The sequence below is a fragment of the Pristiophorus japonicus genome, chromosome 1 (assembly GCF_044704955.1).
Source record: "Pristiophorus japonicus isolate sPriJap1 chromosome 1, sPriJap1.hap1, whole genome shotgun sequence".
Taxonomy (NCBI): Eukaryota; Metazoa; Chordata; class Chondrichthyes; family Pristiophoridae; genus Pristiophorus; species Pristiophorus japonicus.
In genome coordinates this window covers 478,809,383-478,833,873 of record NC_091977.1, presented here as the reverse complement: position 1 = coordinate 478,833,873, position 24,491 = coordinate 478,809,383, and the positions used below count along the sequence as shown (strand labels likewise).

Sequence of the window (24,491 nt, the reverse complement as noted above, 5' to 3'; positions counted from 1 at the left end):
GGGTGGGAGGGGTTGGTTTGGAAATAGTTGTGAGACTGTTTGATGGACGTCTCCTTCCTTCTCAACCTAATTTGCTGCTGCACCGCGAGATCCCGGCTCCGCCACAAACCTCTCGACGCAACTGGCTGCGCGACATCACAATCCGGCGTCACCAAACCCTGACGCACCAAGCAATTGGTCCGAGGTCGTGCCAATCACGTCCTGCGTCATCACACTAGGTTGAGGCGAGGATCTTTAGCGGTCGCACAGATTGAATTCAAGCCTGAAAACCATTAACCAGACGAGAGGGAGGAGAGAAATTAAAATAAAGTTAGGGTGGGGGAAAAAAAATAAAAATTACCGTAGCAAGATTTCCAGTCAGTAACACGTAAGTCGACTTTCATATGATAAAACGACGTTAAATATACATTTAAATTCCGCCAGTTAGGGAAAGGGAGGGGGTTGGATTAGGTTAGGGCGGATAAAGGGAAAAAAAGAAATTCCCTCATCATGTATTCAGGGTGGCGCCTTTCATATCAACGCAACTTGCTACCGGAAGTCCTGCCCTGAAGCTATTGGCGCGACGTCTTGACGTCGATTGGACGGGAAGCTGGCGCCAGAGCGCCATTGCTCGCGCCGATTGGCTGCCTCGCTTGTCCGTCGAGCGCGGAGGCGGCGGGAAGACGTCACGTACGCACGCCGCGACGGTTTATCATGTTTGGTTGCGGCTGCCCCTCCCCCTTCCATCAAGCTGACTAACTTTGCAGCACTGACTTGTCTCTTTGGTTTTTACCCCTGTCTGTTTAAGAACTGATCTCTGTAGCCCAATATATAGATAGATATAAAGATCCTCAACCTCTGAGGAGCGACTTTAACCCATTAATACAGAAACTTATACCAAATTCAGGTAAAAGAAAAAACACAGTTAAAATAATTTGCTTTTAATTTTTTTTTAAAACGTATGGCTTGGGGCATTCCATTATTAGGGTGCGTTTTGTTGTGATTGAGTGAACCTGTCAAATTGTGTAATTTAGTTTTTTTTACATTTTTATTTAAATTAACTTATGTGTTGCTGATATCTGGTGCAATGCAGATTTAGTTTATTTTAAGTATATAGTGTAACGTATGTATATAGTATAAAGTATTTTGTAATTGGTATGTGTATGCTAATATTTTTATTTCCATTGTGTTGTATTTGTTGTGTGCTGTGTTATGTCTTTGGGGGTGTGGGAATGCAGTTGTAATAGAATGGGTGTGGCAACATAAGAAGCAGGGGGATTAGGCCATCCAGCAGAGACTGTCTAATCAAGTGCACTGATTCAATAGATTAAGTTAAATTTTATGGGGAAAGAAGAGATGGGTAAACGATCTGTTATAAGAAATTTCCTTTTTTTGAACTGGGGTGGGGTGAGAATAGTTTTAAGACAAGCTCCCTATTGCTGTTGGGAGATGATGAATAAACAGAGGTTAAGGTGACCAGCCATTGTTTCATCTTGTTTGTGTATGTTGCATTTGTACGTATCACAAATTAACTTTTTTCCCCTCTCATCCAGCTCTAACTTTGTACAATGAATTCTAAACAATTAATAGGAATACATAAGTAGTATATTTCCATGGCTGTTTTGAAATCAGTATTCGGTTTGCAGGATGAGTGGAATTGTCTCCCAAACAGTGTAGATGGGAGTACCCCACCACACAGACTGCAGCAGTTCAAGCGAAACTAGGGATGGGCAATAAATGCTGGCTTTGCCAGTGACGTACACATCCCATGAATGAAATAAAACAAAGATACTGCGAGGCTGTTTCCCCTGGCTGGAGAGTCTAGAACTAGGGAGCCATAGGCTCAAGATAAAGGGGTGGTCATTTAGGATTGAGCTAGATAGGAGAAATTTCTTCACTCAGAGGGTTGTGAATCTTTGGAATTCTCTAACCCCAGAGGGCTATGGTTGCTTAGTCGTTGAGTATATTCAAGGATGAGATCGATAGATTCTTGGACTCTGCTCTGCATCCAGCTGTTGGGAGCTGGGGCATGAGAGGTTACTGGACTATAGTTAATTTGCCCCTTGTGGTTCATCCCTTGTGAAAGAATTGTCTCTCCTCACTTGGCATCATCCTAATGGCCTAGTTGAGACTTGAAAGTTGACAATTAGGAAAAGCACAAGTGTGAATATATGTACTGGTATCCTTCCATACAATCTTCACACTGAGGAAACTGTTCAGGCTGATTCTATTGGAGCAAGTGGTGCCATTGAGTTAGTAGGCAAGATAGCCATAATTTATCTACCACTGGACCTCCACGTTGGGTGAATTTTCTGATCTTACCTGAATGGAGGCTGAATGTTTCCCTGGTGTATGTGTGTGGTGGGGGAGAAGGAATCTAATGGGCAGTCATCTGAACTTGTGTGTTATTCTTGGTGATCTGTTTCAAAGTGACATTTGGCAGAGCTGTAATGCAGGCCTCAAAGCCTATTTTAGTCTGGAAGGCAAAAAGTATGGGGTAAGGAAGAAGGAGAGGTAGGGAAGAAAGAAGAAAGAGCTAAAAGAATAACGAATTGTGTGTGGGGGCTAAAGTGGGTTTAAGATTGTGAACTGTCAATACATGTGTGGTGAGTGAGTACCCAGTATGTTCGAACAGGGTATCCATGGTGGTGGCACTTAGGGAAGGGGGAGCTGCTGTTAGTAACTCTATGCAGAGTGTACCTCACGCTATGACTATGCAGAGTGTACCTCACGCTATGACTATGCAGAGTGTATCTCATGCTATGACTATGCAGAGTGTACCTCACGCAATGATTTAATTCCTTTTAAACTAGCACTATTCAATTTCATTGCTCTGGAGGATCTTTGTTTTCCCTCAAAATGTTCCTAATCTTTGATTATCCCAAGTGTTGCATTGTTCTGCCTTGTGTTGGCTGCCTGTGTGAGCAGCACAAGAGGCAGAAATACATTGGATTTGAGGATCTTAAACCTTTACTGGTGCCATTGCAATATCCATGATTATCCAACATCCCAAAGAGGTGGCTCTTGAAATAATGGAGATAGTGGATGCATTGGTTGTTACCTTCCAAAATTCTGCGGATTCTACAACGGTTTCCACGGATTGGAAGATAGCACATATAACCCCACAATTTAAGAAAGGAGGGAGAGGGAAAATGGGGAATTACAGACCAGTTAGCCTGACATCAGAAGTGGGGAACATGCTAGAATCTTTTCTTCTTCTTCTTCTGTCCCTTGCTTCGAGGATGACTTGCTTCCATGCCATAAAGGGGTCAGTTCACAGGTGTTTCAATGAAGGACCTAATATTTCAGGTCCCGAACTACATGTTGAAGGGTGGAAGATGCCTGTGCGTGGATTTTCAGAGCTAGGTCTTGGTCCAGTGGCAAGGATTAATCAAGACGACTGGAGACCAGCTTGGTTCATGGACCTAGCATGCACACATAGCAGTGTGGGCTGGCTTTATTAAGGATAGAAACATAGAAACATAGAAAATAGGTGCAGGAGTAGGCCATTCGGCCCTTCTAGCCTGCACCGCCATTCAATGAGTTCATGGCTGAACATTCAACTTCAGTACCCCATTCCTGCTTTCTCGCCATACCCCTTGATCCCCCTAGCAGTAAGGACCTCATCTAACTCCTTTTTGAATATATTTAGTGAATTGGCCTCAACAACTTTCTGTGGTAGAGAATTCCACAGGTTCACCACTCTCTGGGTGAAGAAGTTCCTCCGCATCTCGGTCCTAAATGGCTTACCCCTTATCCTTAGACTGTGACCCCTGGTTCTGGACTTCCCCAACATTGGGAACATTCTTCCTGCATCTAACCTGTCTAACCCCGTCAGAATTTTATGTTTCTATGAGGTCCCCTCTCATTCTTCTGAACTCCAGTGAATACAAGCCCAGTTGATCCAGTCTTTCTTGATAGGTCAGTCCCGCCATCCCGGGAATCAGTCTGGTGAACCTTCGCTGCACTCCCTCAATAGCAAGAATGTCCTTCCTCAGGTTAGGAGACCAAAACTGTGCACAATACTCCAGGTGTGGCCTCACCAAGGCCCTGTACAATTGTAGTAACACCTCCCTGCCCCTGTACTCAAATCCCCTTGCTATGAAGGCCAACATGCCATTTGCTTTCTTAACCGCCTGCTGCACCTGCATGCCAACCTTCAATGACTGATGTACCATGACACCCAGGTCTCTTTGCACCTCCCCTTTTCCTAATCTGTCACCATTCAGATAATAGTCTGAGGTAACAGGGCACTTGGAAAATCATGCTAGGATTGGGCAGAGTCAACACGGATTTATGAAAGGGAAATAATGTTTGACAAATCTGTTTTTTGAGGTTGCAACAAGCAGAATAGATAAGGGAACCAGTGGATGTAGTGTGTTTGGCATTTCAGAAGGCATTCGATAAGGTGGCACATGAGGTTTTAAATAAAATTAGTGCACATGGGATTGGGGGTAATACAACATAACAAAAACAGATTATCTGCTCATTATCACATTGCTGTTTGTGGCAGCTTGCTGTGTGCAAATTGGCTGCCGCATTTCCCACATTACAACAGTGACTACACTTTACAGCCAATTAAGTACTTTTTTAAAGTGCTTTGAGACATCCAATAGTTGTGAAATAAATGTAAGTCTTTCTTTCATGGATTGAGGAATGATTAATGGACTGAAAACAGAGAGTAGGAATAAACGGGTCATTTTCGGGTTGGCAGGCTGTAACTAGTGGGCTACCTACTGCAAGGCCTCAGCTATTCACAATCTATTAATGATTTGGATGAGGGGACCAAATGTAATGTATCCAAGTTTACTGATGATACAAAGCTAGGTGGGAATGTAAGTTGTGAGGAGGATGCAAAGATGCTTCAAGGGGATATAGACAGGTTAAGTGAGTGGGGAAAAAACATTGCAAATGGAATATAATGTGCAGAAATGTGAAGTTGTCCACTTTGGTAGGAAAAATGAGAGGATTTGAATACAAGAGTAAAGATGTCTTACTGCAATTATATAGGACCCTGATGAGCCCACACCTGGAGTATTGTGTACAATGTTGGTCTCCTTACCTAAGTTAGGATATACTTGCCACAGTGCAATGAAGGTTCACAAGACTGATTCCTGGGATGGGGGAATTGTCCTATGAGGAGAGATTGAGTATATTCTCTAGAGTTTAGAAGAATGAGAGGTGATCTCATTGAAACATACAAAATTTCTTCAAGACAGAAAGCCAAGAGTAGGGGTAGAAGGTAGCTATTGAGTGACAGAAGGTAGGTAGTGGTCTACAGGGCTGTAGTAATACCCGCCCTCCTGTATGGCACAGAGACGTGGACCATGTACAGAAGATGTCTCAAGTCGCTGGAGAAATACCACCAACGATGTCTCTGCAAGATCCTACAAACCCCCTGGGAGGACAGACGCACCAACATTAGCATCCTCGACCAGGCCAACATCCCCAGCATTGAAGCACTGACCACACTTGATCAGCTCCGCTGGGCAGACCACATAGTTTGCATGCCAGACACGAGACTCCCAAAGCAAGCCCTCTATTTGGCACTCATCCACGGCAAACGAGCCAAAGGTGGGCAGCGGAAACGTTACAAGGACACCTTCAAAGCCTCCGTGATGAAGTGCGACATCCCCACTGACACCTGGGAGTCCCTGGCCAAAGACCGCCCTAAGTGGAGGAAGTGCATCCAGGCAGGCGCTGAGCTCCTCGTGTCTCGTCGCCAAGCGCAGGCAGCGAAAGGAACGTGTGGCAAACCAGACTCCTCGCCCACCCTTTTCTTCAACCAATGTCTGTCCCACCTGTGACAGAGACTGTGGTTCTCTTATTGGACCGTACAGTCACCTAAGAACTCATGCTAAGAGTGGAAGCAAGTCTTCCTCGATTCCGAGGGACTGCCTATGATGATGAGTGGTGTTCCACAAGGATCAGTGCTGGGACCACTGTTGTTCACAATGTATATTAATGATTTAGACCTTGGAATCAAAAACGCAGTTTTTAAATTTGCAGATGATTCCAAATTGGGGAGGACTGCAACAAATTATAAGAGGACATTAATAAATTTGCAGAATGAGCATATAATTGGCAAATGAAGTTCAACACCGATAAATGTGAGGTAAAGGTTGAACCTCCCTTATCTGGCATCCTCGGGACCTGGCCTGTGCCGAATAAGCGATTTTTGCCAGATGAGGGGAGGTCAGCGGCCCGGGAGGGTGGGTGTGAGAAGGGAGGAGGAGGAGGAGGTCGGCGGCGTCCCAGGCAGGCCCGAAATGTCGGTGGGCTCCAAAGGAAGTGTTGGCGGGCTGCGAAGTGTCAGCAGGCCACGAAGGTGGTGCGGGTCGGGTGCCGGCACAGCCCCAAAGTCAGGGTGGAGATCGGCCGCGTTCTGTGCATGCGCTCCTGGCCGCCGGAATCATCTCCGACGAGGGGTGGTGCCGGATAAGGGAGAAAAATAGGGAGGTCACATTACTTGGAAGGTGTGAGTCTAGGTAGGGTAGAGGAATAAAAGGATCTCTTGAGTACAAATACACAAATCACTAAAAGTTGCGACACAGGTTAGCAAGGCTATTTAAAAAACAAAGGAAACCAAGCACACGGGTTTATTTCTAGAGGTATAGAATTGAAAAGTATCGAACCTTGGTTAGACCACACAAGAGTACCGCGTACAGTTCTGGTCGCCATATTATAAAAAGGATATAGAGGCACTGGAGAGGGTGCAGGGAAGATTTGTAAGGATGATACCAGGAATGCGAGGGTATACATACCAGGAAAGGATGAACAGGCTGGGTCTCTTTTCTCTTGGAAAAAAAGAAGGCTGAGTGGTGACCTTTAAAATTTTTAAAGGTTTTTGACATAGAGAGAATGTTTCCACTTGTGAGGAAGAGCAGAACTCTTATTAAGATAGTCACCAAGAAATACATTAGGGAATTCAGAAGACACCTCTTTACCCAAAAAGTGGTGCGAATGTGGAACTTGCTACCACACTGTGTGATTGAAGTGAATAGTATGGAGGCATTTAAGGGGAGGCTAGACAAGCATATGAGGGCGAAGGGAATAGAGGGTTATGTTGATAGATTTAGATGAGGAAATATGGGAGGAGGCTCGAGTGGAGTATAAACGCCAGCATGGACTTTTGTGTTGTATATCCTATGTAGCAAGTTCCACATTCTAACCACTCCCTGTGAAGTTTCCTCCGATGCATTGTTTTTCTTTGATTGCATTGGAGAGACAGACTTGCATAGTTTAGCTCCAATTTTCTTCCCCCGTCTACCTCTGCGGGTTGATGTATGGTTCTACAGACATTGGTGTCTCCCTTGGACTCTTCAAGTGGCTACTGTTCATGTGTGAGCCTAAGCAGTGAGAGTCACATCTGAGCCTCCATATGTCCTTGCCTGCAGTTCATTTCAGCAAAAGTCACTGTGAGCAATTAAGAGCGTGAACATTTTTTTAATCATCTCCCTCCAGGGGCCCCAACTATGCGCCTATATTTATTAATGACTTGGATAACACAATAGAGAGCCATATATCCAAGTTTGTTATTGACTCGGATAGGTGACATAGTAAATAGTATGGACGGGAGCATAACATTATGAAGAGACGTTGATAGATTAAGTGAGTGGGCAAAACTGTGGCAAATGGATTTCAACGCAGGTAAAAGCGAGGTCATCCATTTTGGGCCAAAAAAAAAGTTAGATTTCAGTATTTTATAAATGGTGAAACATTGGGAACAGTGGCGATCCGAAACGATTTAGGGGACCAATTACACAGATCATTAAAATGTAGTGGTCAGGTACAAAAAAATAATCAAAGGCTAATAGAATGCTGGCCTTTATATCTAGAGGGCTAGAATATAAAGGGGAGGATTTTTTTACTTCTAGCTATACAAAGCCCTGGTTAGACCATAGCTGGAGTACTATGTACAGTTCTGGGCACCACTGAAGGGATATATTGGTCTTGGAAGGAGTGCAGCTCAGATTCAGCAGAATGTTACCAGGGCTCCACGGGTTAAATTGAGAGATTACAAAACCAGGCTTGTGTTCCCTGGAATATAGACGGTTAAGGATGATTTGGTTGAGGTTTAAGATTTTGAAATGAATTACTGGGGTAGATAGAGAAACTTTTTTCTGCTGGTGGGGGAATCTAGGTCAAGCTCACAATCTTAATCTTGTACAGGGCCTTGGTGAGGCCACACCTGGAGTATTGTGCACAGTTTTGGTCTCCTAACTTGAGGAAGGACATTCTTGCTATTGAGGGAGTGCAGCGCAGGTTCACCAGACTGATTCCCGGGATGGTGGGACTGACCTATCAAGAAAGACTGGATCAACTGGGCTTGTATTCACTGGAGTTCAGAAGAATGAGAGGGGATCTCATAGAAACGTTTAAAATTCTGACAGGTTTAGACAGGTTAGATGCAGGAAGAATGTTCCCAATGTTGGGGAAGTCCAGAACCAGGGATCACAGTCTAAGGATAAGGGGTAAGCCATTTAGGACTGAGATGAAAAGAAACTTCTTCACCCAGAGAGTGGTGAACCTGTGGAATTCTCTACCACAGAAAGTTGTTGAGGCCAATTCACTAAATATATTCAAAAAGGAGTTAGATATAGTCCTTACTACTAGGGGGATCAAGGGGTATGGCGAGAAAGCAGGAATGGGGTACTGAGGTTGCATGTTCAGCCATGAACTCATTGAATGGCTCGAAGGGCCGAATGGCCTACTCCTGCACCTATTTTCTATGTCTCTATGTTAAAATCAGAGCCAGGCCATTCAGGAGAGGTTAGGACACACTTCTTCAGAGTGGTAGAGGTGTGGAACTCTCCCACTAAAAACAGTAGATGCCTAGCTAAATTAATAATTTTAAATCTGATTGAATTTTTGCTAGTCAAGGTATTCGAAAAGGTGGGTTGCATTTCTCTATCCAGTCGTAGCCAGAGTCATCTACAATGGCTTCTCTTTCCGCTCTTGCACAATTACCTCTAATTCCCCAAGGATTTACCCTTGGCCTCCTTCTATTTCTCATCTACATGCTGTCCTTCTGTGACATCATCTGAAAACCGATTAGGTTCCACATGTGCATGACGGCACCTAGCTCTACTTCACTACCACCTTTCACGACCCCTTCTCTGCCTCTGATTTGTCATGTTGCTTGTCTGACATCCAGTATTGGATGAGCAGGATTTTCCTCTAACTAAATATTGGGAAGGCTGAAACCTTATTCTGAGATTATGTCCCCCAGTTTTAGTTTCTCCTAGGAGTGGAAATATCCTCTCTACATCTGCAAATTTTGTTTGATAACAGTCCTGTGAAGTGCCTTGGGACGTTTGTTAAAGTTATGTTAAAGTTTCTATAAAATGTGTGGTGGTGGTGGTAATGGAGTTAGGTTGCAGATCAGCCATGATATTGAATGGCGTAACAGGTTCAAGGGGCTTCAATTTTCTAGCAATGCTGAGGCCAATTGCAATTCTGGTACAGGGTACTGCCTTTCCAGCACAGATAAGTTAACTCCACACAGGCCAGAAATCAAACCTGGCTACTTCCATACTAACTATTGCACTGATTTATAAGCCTTAATTGAATGGAGGAAAAGAAAGAAGAAACATTAAGGCTTTTAATCTGGTTATGAAGTCTGTTTTCCAGTCAATCCCAAGTTAAATGCTCACGTGGTTGCTGTGTGATGAATGGGTGTAGGGCAAAGAATGAGATGCTGCTTTTCAATTATTTTTACCTGAGCTGCTGAGAGATGACCTCATCAATGACGTTTGAGGATTAAAGCAGTTCATCTGTGTTTACATTAGAGATGTTAGTAGATAAATAATAGCCTGTGATGCTGGAGGATAAGCTGTGGGCCAGAAAGTTATACTTTCAAAAATAATGTTTTTTTTATACAGTTATGCATTTAAGTTAACAAGTTCCAAAAGAATGAATTCCCCCAACCTCCCCAGTTTTCTTTATTCTTTCCTGAAAGTGTTGAATCATGGATGTTCCCCTGGTGTCCTGGCCAAAATTCTTAAACTAACTAACTGACCACTCATCCTGTTGTTTGTGGTCTTGCTGTGCACAAAATGCTTACCCCATTTGTTTACAATAGCAGCAGGCACAAAAAGTCAACTGGATGTGTAGCACTTTGAGACATTTCAGAGACTTAATGAGATGCAATTTTTCCAGATGATGAAATTAAACTGTTCTACCAAAGAGGCATCATTACCAAGCCTAATCAGTTCTTGCCTGGTATGTGTAGAGATTACAGAGAATACTAAATGTTCAATAAGGAGCTAGGGGTGTTTGAGTGTCCTGACTATTGGCAGAACCGTGAAGGTTGTTTTTCCTTTTAATAGGCCGTTTTCTTTTGGCAGTGCAAATAGATTAGAACCTTTCTCCGCCCATTCTTTGCTGAGTGCCAGATATATTTCTTCAGTGTCCTATATTCTTTTTTTTCCCCCTCCCATGTTCCCTTCCTCCTTCACTATTTTCCCCCATACCCAAGAGATTGTCTAGGTGAGCTGTTACTGTACATTAGCTGCTTCTGATTCACATGGCTTGGCCTGTGGAATAGAAGGAATGATTTATTTGCTTTTATTTGTTTTTCTCTTATCTGAGAAATAGAAAACCATTAAGAAAAAAAATTAAGGAACAGCAAATGGCAATTCTGTATACTTAGCCTGGCATCCAATTGCATTTTGTATAGTTATTTCTGTTACCTTACATGGTAAATTATTCCAAACATTTATCATCCTTTAACTGAACAATTTTTTTCTACCCTATATTTTAAATTATATTTTAAATCTATCTCTTCTGGCCCTGATGGCCTGACTTACTTTGAAATAATATTCTGAGTTCATATCGCCTATATCATTCAATACTTCATAATATATTGATGAGATTCTTCCCTTCGCCTCCCCAACCTATGTTCTAGACGAAAACTTAAGTTTATTGAACCTTCTCTAATCAATCCTTGTAGCTCATTCTCTTTACACTTATTGTTCTTTGCACCTTCGGTGTATCTATATCCCTTTTGGAGTGTAGTTATCAAAACTGTACACAATACTCTGAATATCGGGTAAAGATGGGTTCAGTGTCGGATGTAACGCTTACTGTTTAGGCTCATGTGAAGAACAGACTTTGTATACTAGTGCTCCACTATTCTGGCTATATATCCTAACATTTTATTTGTTTTTTTTCCTCCATTGCTTCTCCACATAACCTTGACTTTGAAAATAGTGAATCCACTGTGCATTTCAGATCCCCCTATTTGCTATTTGTTTACTTTATTTATATCTATCTTGTTCAGTTTCTCCCCCTGTCATTTTTTTTTTACCCAGTATGCACTACTTTACATTGGTTAATACATCTTCTCCTTGCTCATAAGTTGGTATTGTCTAAAACTATGGGAGCTACTGTTAAATTATCCATCACCGAAGAAAATTTCTGCTAATTGAAAGATTAGCACTATAGCTTTCTGTACAACTGTTCTCAGGTGATCTTGTTACCTGTTAACACACCTCTCAAAAGACTAAGTCATCTGTTATTGGTTTAAACATTTCCAGAACTGTTGACAATCTCTTGATAGTGTGCTATTCGAAACAAGTTACCATCACGTAGCCTCCCACACATGCTATGTTCAAGGCTCTCCAGTTTCCTCTGAAATTGCAGTAACTGCTTTGTTTTCTCATCTAATGACATTTTTTCCATTCACTCAGTGGTTTCTCAATAGCCTGTTCTCCCACTCTGTTCCTTTTATATCAATGTTGATCTCCACTTATCATCCAATACACTCCACTCTTTTGATTATCCCACTCTATACATTTATCAGTACTACTATAGTCTGAGCTGCTCCTGACCCTTTCTCTCGCATGCTGCAAAGTTACTGTCCTACATTTTCCTCCTTCACTATGTTGCAGCTATGTTCAAGTTAACTCATGGCACCATTTCCTGCTCTAATTCAGACTTCACTCCTTTTATCTTTGGGCTTTGAAAATTCCAGCTGGGCATTGCCTAACTATGCTTTCTGGTTTACCTCGTCTCCACTTTTGCTCTTTCAACCATGCTGGTGCCCTATCATCATGGTTTCTCAATTCTTTAAAAAAATACTCTGCATTTTTTTTCAGTAGACTCTCGCTTTTCTTTTGCCTTACTCTCTAGCAGGCAGCGACTTGTGGCAGCTACCCTTTCGTGCCTTGCCCAAATGGGCATTCCTCATGAGCTCTGACAGTGAGTGTCGACAGGCAAATTAAACATTGAGAGACTTAACAGCTAAAAAAAAGTCAGGTTAACATATCAAGTGGAGCCCCTTCCTAAGATTCAGACAAAGCATCCCATCCAAAACATTAGCAGTCTTTCCTCAAAGACTAGTAAAATATTTCTAGCTCTCCCCACCCCGCTCCCCTCCCCCCAATGGTTAGTGGTTTAGTATGCTTTTATATGGAAATAATGCATTGCTGCGTCAATTCTGCAGTCAGCAAGTTTCGGTTTTTGCTCCTTATATATATTTAACATTCCATGCCGTACAAATACAAATTCTAGCAATGGGGTGATAGGCCACTTTATGACTAAGATCCTTTTTGTACAATATTCTGAATATACCATGATCCCCATGACACAATTTTTCTCTGCCTTATTAAATCGCTGTAATTGAAGTGACTATGTCGCACTGTGTTTTTCTTTTGTACTCTGAAAGAAGCCTTGAGGCTGTATTTATGCCAAAATACTGTGTAGACCTCCTGGCTGTCTGGCAGGAAATTTAATTCTGCATAAGCTTACTGATGACTGTGCAGTAACGGAAAGGTATAATCCCCAAACCAGAGAGATCTGACTGGCTTTGTATTTAATTTGTTAAATATATATAAGGAGCAAAAACCGAAACTTGCTGACTGCAGAATTGACGCAGCAATGCATTATTTCCATATAAAAGCATACTAAACCACTAACCATTGGGGGGAGGGGAGCGGGGTGGGGAGAGCTAGAAATGTTTTACTAGTCTTTGAGGAAAGACTGCTAATGTTTTGGATGGGATGCTTTGTCTGAATCTTAGGAAGGGGCTCCACTTGATATGTTAACCTGACTTTTTTTTCAGATGCTGTTGGTCCTGCTGTCCATTTGAAAAATTTTCCCCCTTCCCCATTAATTTGGATTTCTGCCATTTGCAATTTTGTTCCCCTTTTTATAATTTCCTCTTAATTTAATCTCTTTAGGATTACTATTTGTACATATTCATACAACAATGACTATTCTGTAATCATTTTTAAGGCCACTTTAACTGACTGAGTCTGCCAAAAATATTTTCCTGAACGACGACTTTTGGTTGTGAAAGCAGAAAGAATTTGACAGTAAATGCCAGCCATATTTGATATGCTTTCAAGCGTTTACAGAAGTTTTGAATTTTACGAACTGAAATAGTCCTGAATTTATATAATGCTTTAGCCTGTCTCAGAAATGTAACAGTATTGAGTTACTTTGAAGTGTAGAGACTTAGCAGATATAGTTGCATGTACACAGAAGGTTGGTCCCACAGACAGCCATGCGATGAATGACCCGTTCATCTATATTGGTGGTATTTGAAGGAGGCATGTTGGACATGGCACTGAGAACTCCTTGCTTTTTGAATAGTGCCATAGAATTTTTAATAACCACTCGAACAGGAAAACTAGAGTGTTGGTCCTGGAGTGCAGTTGAAACAGACAAACTTCCGAATCAGAAGGGACACGCTAACCACCTGAGCCAATTAGAACATTGTAATGTATCCTTTTTTTCTTCTTGAGAGGTGGCAAGGCAGCATATATTGCCAATCCCTAGTTTCCCTGAGGTCGTTAAGTGTCAACCATGTAGTGTGGGACTGGAGTCACGTGTAGAACAGACCAGGTAATGGGTACAAGCTCCCCTCCCTGAAAAACCAGATGGGGTTTTAACAATAATCCACTGTCTTTATCTTTATTTTCTTTCTGGTACCAGTGTACAAATTTACCAGAAATGACTCTTTGCAGATATATGATGTTTTTGGTCCTACTTGGGTTTATGTTCAGTCTTGCAATGGACAGTTAAAATGGCAACTTATCCTGCCCCCAGGCTTATAATGCTACCCAAACTGTATTATATTGCTTGTATGAAACCTCTGTGGATTTCATCAAATAATGACGCATACTGCCTACTAAACTCCTTCCGGTGTTGTGTACTTGATGACTCAGCCTTCGCTACATGTCCTAAATTGAAAACTGGTATATGGGGAATTGGGGTGGGCGGGGGGGGGGGCAGAAGGAGGGAAAGCTGTATGCAATGTTAGTACAACTGACTCGTGCATCTGTGCGCTGTAGCGGTCCCAGGTGCAAATCCCTGCTCTCCAGGTATTTTGCTGTGCTGAGGTTCTGAGGTTTGTGTATTTGTCTTGAAATCAAATTGCAAGTGAAAGTCAATTTTGGGCAGGAGTTGCAAAACTGCCTAATTTTGATGACTGAAAGCTGTGCAGCAAAATATTGCTAGTTGATCACTATATGTATTTTTAAAAACTGCATGTTCGCACAAAGCCATTTGAATTTGTGCATGTATCATTTTTTTTAAATAAAGACACTAGTGGCTCTCTCCAGTTCTGATATTTCAGAGGATGGGATGTTATTTAAAAAAAAAAGAAACATTATGCCATCTGAGACGACGTATTCTGTAAACATACAGGACTGTGCAACTAATAATAAGCCTACACAGTATAATTGCACTTTTTTATAGTAGGTCTTATTGACAAATGCAATGGGGAAAATGATGCAGGAAGTAAGTTTGACACTTACTGTGTGTGCTATACCCAAGATTTCATCCTAAAATCCTCCACCAAATTTTGAGTACTGGCCTGTCTAATTTGGACTGGACAAATGATGGCTACCCTAGTCCAGTCATAATTTAAGTAGAACTGGCGAGGTCTTGAGATGAAAGGTCAGATTTTCTTGTCGCATTTGGGTGTATTGGAAATTGGGTAGGATTGCATTCTGCTACTGCCCCCAAACACCTCCACCCCCGCCGCCCCTCCCCCAGATTGTTTCCTCTTCTGCATTATGCTCAGGTGATCCAATACAGCCAAGCACTATAACAAATAAATCTGCCTTGAAGTGTTTTCGCATGTGATGCTTCATCCTAGTGGCCTTGTGTGAACTGACCCAAGTAAAGGATGTTGAGTGATGGGATATTTCCCGAGTAATCCTTTGACTAGAATTGAAGTGTATAATCCTTGGTTTGTGGGTGACTATTTGCTCCAATGGTGATTGGTTGGTCTAATTTTTCATATGTTTATACTGATTGTCTTTATTGCAATATCTGGCAGATGGCTATTAATGACTTAATGGAGCTGAGCACATGCCGTTGTAAACAACTGGAGCAAAGCTCGACAGTTTTTACTTTGGCAGAACCCTGCAATCAAGTTGCTGACAAAGTAATTTGCTCTGATTGTTGGCTAAGAGTGCTTGATATGATGTGGTTATATTGAACAAAGCAGATGTAGGTGCTATAGGATGATATGGTGTGTGTGATAACCCATCATGGTAGTATGGTACTTTTCTGGTAGATTTTTTTGAGGGAGTAAATCATATATACTGTTTTAAAATTTTATTTCCTCTGGTGCAGAAGTTGTTGATTCCTCCTGGAGTACATGGTTGAGAATTTTGAAGTCCACTCCCTGGGATACAGCACACCACTGGAATCTGGAGAGGAGAGGCTGATGAGAGTGCAGGGCTTTGTGGGGGTCATCAAAATGAGGATGACCTGCTTCCACGGCAAAAAAGGATGTGTTCACAGGTGTTTTGAATGAAGGACCCGAACTGCATCCTCAAGGATGGAAGATGCCAGTGTGTGGATTTTTTTTAACGTGCGGTGGCCATTGCACACCAGCCACCACACGGGCTTGACAGAGCTAGGTCTTGGTTCAGTGGCAAGGATTACCCAAGACGACTGGAACACAGGATACAGCATTTGGGTGACTTGTAAGAGGTGGACAATAGAGCTTAGTGAAGGAGACTGGGGATTGTCACAAATACTAAAAGTGTAATGGAAGTGTGAATTTTCACACAGCTGCATTCTAGTTGTGTTTTCTTCCCATTAATGAAGTGTAATGGTGGCCATGCAAAATTCTTGCACTACATCAACTTGGATTCTGAAAAAAATTTGCATGTGGGTTGTATGCTGTTTTAGCGAGTCTTTCGGCAAGATACTATTATAGCACAGCTTTTGGAGGCGCAGGGCATTTCGGACAGCAACTTCCTGATTTATGCATTAAACTGTGCAGGTCTTTGGAAGTTGCTGTCCGTTTTACATGTTCATAATGGTGAGTGCTGTGAGCCTCAATTATTTCTACTATAAAATCCGGCGCATCTAATTTGTTTGTTTATTATTCGTTCATGGGAAGTGGGCGTCGTTAGCAAGGCCAGCATTTATTGTCCGTCCCTAATGCCCATGTCCTTCTAGATGGTAGAAGTCACGATTTGCGAGATGCTGTCGAAGAAGCCATGGCAAATTGCTGCAGTGCATCTTGTAGATGGTGCACACTGCAGCCACGGTACGCCAGTGGTGGAGGGAATTAATGTTTAAGCTGGCGGATGGGGTGCCAATCAAGCGGGCTGCTTTGTCTTGGATGGTGTCGAGTGTTAGAGCTGCACTCATTCAGACAAGTGGAGAGTATTCCATTGCACTCCTGACTTATGCCTTGTAGATGGTGAAAAGGCATTGGGAAGTTAGGATATGAGACACTCGCTGCAGAATACCCAGCCTCTGACCAGCTCTTGTAGCCACAGTATTTATGTGGCTGGTCCAGTTTATTTTCTGGTTAATGGGGACGCCCCCCACTCCCCCTCCTCACCCCAGGATGTTGACGGTGGGGGGTTTGACAATGGTAACGCCATTGAATGTAGAGGGGCAGTGTACTCTCTCTGTCTCGCTCACATCAATTGGCACCCCATCCACCACCTTAAACATTCATTGCCTCCATCACTGGCGTACCATCTACAAGATGCACTGCAGCAATTCGCCAAGGCTGCTTCGACAGCAACTCCTGAACCCGCGACCTCTACCACCTGGAAGGACAAGGGTGTAGCAGACGCATGGGAACACCGCCACCTGTAAGTTCCCCTCCAAGTCACACACCATCCCGACTTGGAAGTATATTGCCGATCCTTCATCGTCACTAGGTCAAAATCCTGGAACTCCCTCCCTAACAGCACTGTGGGACTACCTTCACCACATGGACTGCAGTGGTTCAAGAAAGAGGCTCACCATCACCTTCTCAAAGGCAATTATGGATGGACAATAAATGCTGGCGTTGTCAGCAACTCCCACATCCCATTAATGAATAATAAAAAATGCTGTACTATGGTGTATCTGAGTGCAAGTGCCCATAATGTGTCAGTTACATGCGCAAATGTTTAAATGGACCATTCGGGCATGTCCGAAAAAACATTACAGGTAATATTGCTTCTTATGTGCCTTGGTGTCGATGTTTGATACCACCTCTGTGACGAGCTTTGGGACGATTCACTATATTAAGATCCTTTATAAATTAAAGTTGTTGTTGTTGATGGATATATAGCCCTTGTTGACTTAGTTGAAAGCTACTTGGTAAGATCGAATGGATATCCTGTTGCGAGACAGGTTTAGTGGTTTGGTATGCTATCGTGCCGTAGAAAAATAATGCTTCAGCCAATTCACTTTAATGTTCAATGGTATTCCTCATCACTGATGATTGGTCTCTTCAGCAGTGACTGACCTGTAACCACCACTTCACCCTGATGTAGAGCTCATAATGTTCTTTCCAGACATGTTCAAAGTTAGGAAGGTCAAAATCTGTAATTATACCCACACAGATGAACGTTTCTCATAAATGAAGTAGACATATACTTTACTGAACTCCTAATGGCTGCTCAGTGGGTGGACTAATGCCACTCTGCTCAATCTACAAAATGCCTTCAATAAATGTCGGTGTTTGTTTGGTGTAGTGAGTGCGTAATTGTGGAACGGCATTGTGTATAATGCACACATTCATGAATATATATGTTATACCTGGATTAAAAACTATAAACCAGATTGAATGAAATTCAGAGCTGGTAGATGTTTTAATTCTTCACCATTGCAGTAAATTTGGATTTCTTTGCTTTCTCACGCAAAGGTCTTTGTCATACTGGGATAGTTTGAATATTGGAGAGATGAAGTTCAGGTGGACCAAATGGTCCATTCTACCCTTAATAATGTTTTTTAAAATTCATTCTCTGGATGTGGTCGTTGCTGGCAAGGCTCTTATTGCATATCCCTAGTTACTTTCAATTTTCAGACTGCCATGATGGGATTTGAATTTGCGTTGTCTGGATTATTAGTCCAGTAATATAACCACTGCACAATTATCCCCTGACCCTTCCAGGCATTTCTCACTACCATTCTTACATGGGCATCTTGTGTCAAATCCAAAACGGGACAGGATACAGATGATGCAGATGGGGGGATTGTGACTTGAGTTGTAATGTTTTCTTTTTTGTTGATTGACTGCCTTAGTAGCTAAAGTTTCTGCATTATAAGACAAAGCAGTAAGTGGGATTGCAAATGGCTTTTATCAGTTTAATGTCCTGTTTAAGTTTTAGAAATTTATGAATAATCTACTTAAAGATGGACTTTCTGACCCAAACAGGCAACTGCCTAATGGGTGTGTACAGGAGTGTGACACATGTAGATTGGCAGGTGTCTATTATTCTCCCCACCACTGACCCTGGTTTTCCTACCACCTTGAAATTGAAGGAAGTGGAAAAATCATACCTTTTTGTTTTAAGGTAAACTTTAATTGTGTGAAACCATTTGCCATTAGGTGTAGCGGTCTAGCTGAGAAACAACCTTCACAACACCTGTGTGGACAAATAAAGCTGGGTTTTGGAATACATCTGTGCTCATGTGACAGTTATATCTAAATCTAAGTAATTTATACTGCTATACATTTACATAGGAGTGGTTCAGGACACTTAAACACACTGCTGTTAAACAGCGTGCAATGTAAACCGTATTACTGGCATGATTTTATCCAGTTAATCTCCCAAAATGAATCCTCCCCCTTCCCTGGATAGGTCTTGACTCTTCTTGGGGTATGATTCCATGGGGACTGGCAACCCCTGGGAGTTTGTCCCCTCAGGTGGATGTAAAAGATCCCACAGCCACTATTTCAAAGAAGAGCAAAGGAGTTATCCCCGGTGTCCTGGGGCCAATATTTATCCCTCTCTCAACCTAACAAAAATAGACAATCTGGTCATTAACACATGGCTGTTTGTGGGAGCTTGCTCTGCTCATGTTGGCTGCCGCATTTCCTACATTACAATAGTTACCACACTTCAAAAGTACTTCATTGGCTGTAAAGTGCTTTGAGACGTCCAGTGGTCATGAAAGGTGCTATATAAATGCAAGTCTTTCTTTTGCTCAAATTGCCATACCTGTGCCAAGAGGTCATTTGATCTGGGCCACCTCCATTCCTGTTCTACTCTTCATGGGGGTACTGTAACATGATCAGCGGTAGGAATGCTGGCTGATTGTTTCCCCCTCCACTTCCTCTTCCCTGCCTATCTCCAACGTTTCCCCACCTTGCCTTTCTCCTTTACTTGTTTCCCCCCCCCCCCCCCCCCCTACCAAATGAAGGGGCTCTGAGGTCAATGTTACAGCTCAAATGCGGCTGAGATCAGCTAACTTGATGGAGGATTGAACCTGGTGAATGCTGCCTTGAAGTATACTTCCTTGTATGCTTGGAAGTAGCATTACACGTGTATAGGGTTTAAAAAAAGGAGACTCCTAAGTTGGCTGCAGTGATGACGATGGTGACAGCCGGTGTAGGATGTCACATTCTAAGTATGTGGTGGTTCTGAATTTCACTGCATTGAAGATCGTATTAACTGTTGACTTTTAACATGACTGCCCAGAGGTGGGTAAAGAAAGAATTTGCAGGTGATCTGAGGTGTATGTGTGTGACATGATCTGTGGGTCTAATTCAAATGGTTACCCTGGATTACCTCTCTGGCAGCTAAATAGATAAGGTATTACATGTTTTAAAAAAACAACTTTGCCCTACATAGAGCAGGAGCAGCTCAAACTGGGTAATGAAGGCCTGTCTGAGTCAGGATGGTGAGATACTGTTTTTAGTTTACCATTGAGTGATATTCTATATTTAGCTGAAAGGACAAATGTCAGTGCTCAAGCTGTGCGACTTGCACTAGAGCATGAAATGGATTCTGTGTGAATGTCTATGTTCAATTTCACTGCGATATGTAACCCCTCTAGTATGGCCAGGTTGACAGCTACCGTTTGGGTAGTGTGGCCTTTTGCCATGGAGCAGGAGGCTGTGCCCTAGCTGCTCCACAAGTACAAAGTGGTTTTGGCATCAGATGCTGGTGCAAGGCACATATCGGCTTCCTTGACTTTCATTTAATGTGGCACTTGATGATTGCCCTGCTGTCTTTTAAAACCCATTCCAATTGACATTATGCAAAGTGTATAATTACCTCCCTTGATGTAACTAAAATTGAGTAAAGATCACTCGAGTGTTGTGTTGCAGCATCTAAAGGGCAGGAATGCCATGCCACCCAGTTTTAGTTTGAGGTACACTTTTCTGCCATCTCCTATGCCCAGATGTCAGCATGGTGCCATTTCCCCCTCTGAGCCAGAAGATTGTGGTATCAACCTCCACTCCAAGGCTTGAGAATGTTTGAAGAGCAGAATCTCTGCCAGCATTACTCCTCGATCAATGCCACCCAAAAAACTCCTTGGCCTCTCCAGTGGAACACCCACTTCACCTCCACTGCCTTCAAGAAGCGCCATTTCCTCTTTTCAGCCATATATTATTGTCCAAGTCAATGTAATACTTGAATATTGTTCCCATAACTAAGAAGGCTCTTCTAGTGCCAGTGACACCCCCCCCCCCCCCTCCACAACCCCACTGGAAAATGTGTGTGTGTGATCATAGGGTTGAGTTTGGTTGTGATGTTCTCTCCACCGTTGATCTGTTTACTATGGATCATGTGTGAAAATTGGTTACTTAGGTGAAATAGAGGAGGGCTGCCAGTGATCGTGGCGCTGTACCCAGCAAGAGTCTGCACTCTTCATGAAGAAAAGGGAGAAATTGGAACTAGAGGGATGTCTGTACACCTTTCTCTGCAGCAATGAAATCAGCTGGCAATGGAAACTTAATAGCTGTCAATGAGATATATAATAACTAGTGTTAAAATGTGCCTCTCTGCAGGGTTTAGCTTTTGTGTTTGTGTCATGCTTAGTCAGATTTATTGTAATTACATACCACGCACTCCGACAAGAAGCCTGAAATCATTGAGAAAGTGTACCTCTTGTATGTCAGCACTGCACTTAACCCATCATAGGCTTGTTGCTGATTATGCTCTGATGACTGTTGTGTCTAGTGTGAAGTTTGCTTTAGTACCGGTTGAAGCAGATACGAAACTGATAGCTGTGCTGATGGGGTTGCAGGAATGACTGGTGTTGAATAATACCTGAATGAAAGCCTCAGGGTGTTATGCACTTGGTCATAGCTGATCTCCAGCCAGGAGACATTTACTCAGGCTCGATCAGTATTTGTTGTCCCTTCATGAATGGGAAGAAGAGAGGAATATAAAAGCTCTGGTTTAAATCTGTTGTCTTCACTGAATTAGCTTATTTCCAGACAATCAGCAGCAAGGAGGATGGTAAAATAAGTAATCCCTGCACCAAAGGGCTATGGAGTGGGGAAAATCAGTCAGGGTTCCTAGTTGCTATCCTGCCAGAAAATGTGCATATGAGCATTGGTAGATGACTATCAGCTTGGCAACAATTGTTCTTGTGGTTGGTTAGCTTGGTGGCCATAACTAGTCTCTCAGGAGGAATGGCTGCAGTACCAGTGTGTAATTATACCCTAGTGTAAGTTGGTGCCTTCAGAAGAGTGGAGTAAATTTGAGTGTTAGACAGTTTGTTGCCCACCTAGATTTTCTTGCATGAGATTGCTTTGTGAATTGTGCACAGTATGCTTAATTCAGAGGCTCTGTAACATCATGACCTAAATGTGGGTTACACGCCGACCAGGAAGCATTACCCAGAGCTTGGAAGCAGATGCTGGATGTGTTCCAGTAAACACACATGAGCTGCTGGGTTGAGTCTGCTCTGAAGTGATCACATTTTGACACTGACCAATGCTCCCTGCTATGTGCTAGCACAGGCAGGAAGTTCATCAAGCCGGCATTTTACAAACTACTTCTGACGCATGTTACTTTTATAGAGCTGAGACTTTAGTCCTCATTTTGAGCCTTGATTTTTGTTTGCCAATCTTTTGAGTTTGTATCAAATTTAAATTGGCCTCAGCAAAATGCAAGTCCCCTTCGGGTAAATTTCATTGTGGTAACAATTCAGGGGCACTGCCGTCCCCCCTCCCCTTCCCCTTCCCCCCAACTAATGTCTGTCCCACCTGTGACAGGGTCTATGGCTCTTGCATTGGACTGTTCAGCCACCAAAGGACTCACTTTAGGAGTGGAAGCAAGCCTTCCTCGATTCCGAGGGACTGCCTATGATGATGATGACAGTTGTGTAAATTATTCACTGCCGATCTCCAGGATTATGCCCTCTGTGTCATGCCTCCTTGTGCTTCCATGTGTCATGTCTCCTTGTGCTTCCATGACAAATGTTGTTTTTGCTCTGTCTGCTCTGTGGAGTGCCAGTAGTCAACAGGGAAGGCATAATGGAGACCAAAGCAAAAGACAGAAAGGAGATGAGTAAAAATGGAGGGCAGAGAAACCCAAGGCAAAAAACAAAAAGGGCCACTGTACAGTAAAATTCTAAAGGGTCAAAGTGTAATAAAAAGGCAAGCATGAAAGCTCGGTGCCTCAATGCAAGGAGTATTCAGAACCCAGGAGAGGGCTCTGAGCTAGTTAAAGTGGGTGAGAGCTCAGATGAACAGGACCCCAAGAAAGAATGCAAAAGGCAAGAGGCAACAGAGTAGAGTAGCACTGGGGTAAGTGTAAACCACAAGGTGATAGGAAGGGACAATATGTATGGATATAAAGGGGCTGCAGGAGGGGTCAAAATTAAAAATCATGGTTTAAAAACTAGTATTAAAACACTCTACCTAAACGCACGCAGCATTCTAAATAAAGTAAATGAGTTGACGGCACAAATCATTACAAATGAGTATGATTTGGTGGCCATTACAGAAACGTGATTGCAGGGTGGCCAAGACTGGGAATTAAACATACAGGGGTATCTGACAATTCTGAAAGATAGACAAGAAGGGAAAGGAGGTGGGGTAGCTCTGTTAATAAAGGATGATATCAGGACAGTTGTGAGAGACGATATTGGCTCTAATGAACAAAATGTTGAATCATTGTGGGTGGAGATTAGAGATAGTAAGGGGAAAAAGTCACTGGTGGGCGTAGTTAATAGGCCCCCAAATAATAACTTCACGGTGGGGCGGACAATAATCAAGGGAATAATGGAGGCATGTGAAAAAGGAACGGCAGTAATCATGGGGGATTTTAACCTACATATCGATTGGTCAAATCAAATCGCATGGCGTAGCCTTGAGGAGGAATTCTTAGAATGCATACGGGATTGTTTCTTAGAACAGTATGTTACAGAACCTACAAGGGAGCAAGCTATCTTGGATCTGGTCCTGTGTAATGAGACAGGAATAATAAATGATTTCCTAGTAAAAGATCCTCTAGGAATGAATGATCACAGTATGGTTGAATTTGTAATACAGATTGAGGGTGAGGAACTAGTGTCTCAAACCAGCGTACTATGCTTAAACAAAGGGGACTACAGTAGGATGAGTGCAGAGTTGGCTAAAGTAGACTGGAAACACAGACTAAACAGTGGCACAATTGAGGAACAGTGGAGGACTTTTAAGGAGCTCTTTCATAGTGCTCAACAAAAATATATTCCAGTGAAAAAGAAGGGCGGTAAGAAAAGGGATAACCAGCCGTGGATAACCAAGGAAATAAAGGAGAGTATCAAATTAAAAACCAAAGGTGGCCAAGGTTAGTGGGGAAACTAGCAGATTGGGAAAATTTTAAATGACAGCAAAGAATGACTAAGAAAGCAATAAAGAAAGGAAAGATAGATTACGAAAGTAGACTTGCGCAAAACATAAAAACAGATAGTAAAAACTTTTACCGATATATAAAACGGAAAAGAGTGACTAAAGTAAATGTTGGTCCCTTAGAAGATGAGAAGGGGGATTTAATAATGGGAAATGTGGAAATGGCTGAGACCTTAAACAATTATTTTGCTTCGGTCTTCACAGTGGAAGACACAAAAACCATGCCAAAAATTGCTGGTCACGGGAATGTGGGAAGGGAGGACCTTGAGACAATCACTATCACTCGGGGGGTAGTGCTGGACAGGCTAATGGGACTCAAGGAAGACAAGTCCCCTGGTCCTGATGGAATGCATCCTAGGGTATTAAAAGAGATGGCAGAAGTTATAGCAGATGCATTCGTTATAATCTAGCAAAATTCTCTGGACTCTGGGGAGGTACCAGCAGATTGGAAAGCAGCTAA

The 24,491-nt window shown here is 42.6% G+C and overlaps 1 protein-coding gene across 6 annotated transcripts in view; it reads left to right on the top strand.

Annotated features, from left to right (window-relative positions):
* The first annotated feature begins 233 nt into the window (after nucleotides 1–233).
* Nucleotides 234–24,491, top strand: part of LOC139276641 (microtubule-associated protein 4-like) — a 420,834-nt gene continuing 396,576 nt past the window's right edge. For 4 of the 6 annotated variants that reach the window (XM_070894662.1, XM_070894653.1, XM_070894644.1 and 1 more), the window contains exon 1: nucleotides 706–886. The gene's annotated coding sequence lies outside the window, so the exon portion shown is untranslated. Of the gene's footprint in view, nucleotides 368–705; nucleotides 887–19,881; nucleotides 19,906–24,491 lie in introns of those variants that run through there. The other 2 variants (XM_070894641.1, XM_070894642.1) reach the window with 2 other exon arrangements.